The sequence below is a fragment of the Oratosquilla oratoria genome, chromosome 3 (genome assembly GCF_046742065.1).
Source record: "Oratosquilla oratoria isolate Oo_2021 chromosome 3, ASM4674206v1, whole genome shotgun sequence".
NCBI classification, from domain to species: domain Eukaryota; kingdom Metazoa; phylum Arthropoda; class Malacostraca; order Stomatopoda; family Squillidae; genus Oratosquilla; species Oratosquilla oratoria.
The window spans coordinates 54,262,306-54,264,805 of record NC_134779.1 but is presented as its reverse complement, the minus strand read 5'-3'; positions in this window follow the sequence as shown (position 1 = coordinate 54,264,805).

The following is a 2,500-nucleotide window of genomic DNA, read 5'->3' as shown; positions in this document are numbered from 1 at the left end:
CTCCTTCATTCTTGTGTTCTTAAAGTCGGTCGCCCTATTGAGGAACGTCGAATAGGTCCTTGTGTGCGACATAAAACGATGTTTAGATCGATCAGATAATCCCCCCACCCTTGGGGGGGGGATGTGGGTCCTCTTCTCCCACTCCCTTGTGGTTATACTTATCCCCCCACCCCCATCTCCCCCATGGTCTGGCTTATCCCCCCTCCTCCCACGACCCCCATCTCCCCCCTGGTATGGCTTATCCCTTCTCCCCCACCCCCACCTCCCCCGTGGGAAGACTTACCCCCCTTTCTCTCCAGCACCCCCACTTCCCCCGTGGTCGGGCTTATCCCACCTCCTCCCCCGTGGTCAGGTTTATCCCCCGCCCGCACTTCCCCGTGGTTGGGTTTATGCCCCCCTCCTCCCCACTTCTATAGACAGACTTCTTCCCCCTCCTCCCCGCCTCCACCTCCCCCGTGGTCGGGGTTATCCTCCACTTCCCCCGTGGTCGGGCTTATTAACGCTCCTCCCCTACCCCCCACCTCCCCCGTAGTCGGGCTTATCAACCCTCTTACCCCCGCCCCAACCTCCCCATTTGTCGGGCTTAATCAACCCTCCTCCTCGCCCCCACCTCCCCCGTGGTCGAAATTAGCTCCACCTCCTCCCCCTCCCCCTCGTCCCCAACTCCCCGTGGTTGGAGTACTCTCCCCCTCCTCCCAGCTCCCCCCGTCCCCACCTCCCCCGTGGTCGAGATTAGCTCCACCTCCTCCCCCTCCCCCCGTCCCCACCTCCCCCGTGGTTGGAGTACTGTCCCTCTCCTCCCAACTCCCCCCCTCCCACACACACTCCCCCGTGGTCGGAGTACTCTCCCCCTCCTCCCAAGTCCCCCCCTCTCCCACACACTCCCCCGTGGTTGGAGTACTCTCCCCCCCCTCCCAACTCCCCCCGTCCCCACCTCCCCCGTGGTTGGAATACTCTCCCCCTCCTCCCAACTCCCCCTCTCCCCCCACACACACTCCCCCGTGGTTAGAGTACTCTCCCCCTCCTCCTCTCAACTCTCCTCACACACACACTCTCCCCCGTGGTTAGAGTACTCTCCCCCTCCTCCTAACTCCCCCCCCCTCTCCCACACACACACACTCCCCCGTGGTCGGGTTTTCTGGCCTGCGCGCAGGTGTCCTAGCATCCGGGATGCCTGGCCAAGCCGGATCACTGGGCCGGGTCCGGGGCCACGTGGTGGTCATTACTCTTCTTCCTCTGTTGTTGCCGGAAGACCAGCCCGTCCCTGCCCCTGTCCCTATCACTGTGGCCACCCCTGTTTTTTTTTTTTTTTTTTTTTTTGTTTTTTTTACAAGATCTTGGGATTTTTTGGCATCATCATGGAATATTGTATATAGCGAAATATGAACAAATCTCGTCGAAAAAAAAATCCAAGATTTCTTCGTTTCTTACCATTCATATACAGGATTCCAAGATGATGGCAAAAATCCCAAGATCCTGGGGGGGGGGGCTAATCCAAGGAGTGGCCACACTGATCCCTATATTCCTGTCTCTATCCTTACCCCTATCCTTGTTCTTATGTTCTAGCCATCATCCCTGTTCTGTTCCTTTTGTGTCTCTCTATCCCTATCCCTGTCCCAATCTCTGTCCTTATATTCCTGTCCCTATCCATATCCCTATCCTTCAGTTTCTGTCCCAGAATTCCTGTCCCCATTCCTGTCCCGATCCCTGTCCTTATATTGCTGTCACTACCGCTGTCTCTATCCATGTACCTAACCCTATCCCTGTTCCTATCCCAGTATCCCTGTCCCTATCCGTTCCAATCCTTATCCTTATTCCTATCCTTATATTCCTGTTCTTATCCCCGTACCTGTCCATATACCTTTCTAAGTCCTTATATTTATCCAAATCCCTATCCTTATATCCCTGTCCCTATATCTGTCCCTATCCCTGTCCCTATACATGTTCCTATACCTGTTACAAACCTTATCTTTATCCCAATGCCTATCCTTATATTCCTGTCCCTATCCTGTACCTGTCCTGTACCTGTACCGTACCTGCACCGTACCTGCACCGTACCTGTACCGTACCTGTACCGTACCTGTCTCAGTCCTTATATTTATCCCAATCCCTTTCCTTATATCCCTGTCCCTATACCAGTCCCTATATCTGTCCCTATCCCTGTCCCTATCCATGTTCCTATACCTGTTACAAACCTTATCTTTATCTCAATGCCTATCCTTATAATCCTGTCCCTATCCTGTACCTGTCCTGCACCTGTACCGTACCTGCACCATACCTGTACCGTACCTGTACCGTACCTGTCTCAGTCCTTATATTTATCCCAATCCCTTTCCTTATATCCCTGTCCCTATACCTGTCCCTATCCATGATCTTTTACTTGTCCCTATTCCCCTTCCACTTGGGGACCGGTACTGCCCCTGTGCTCTAAATGCGCTATCACACTGGACAAATTTTCCTTCGACTGTTGGGGGAGATTTGCAGTCCGCAGCTTTAGGGA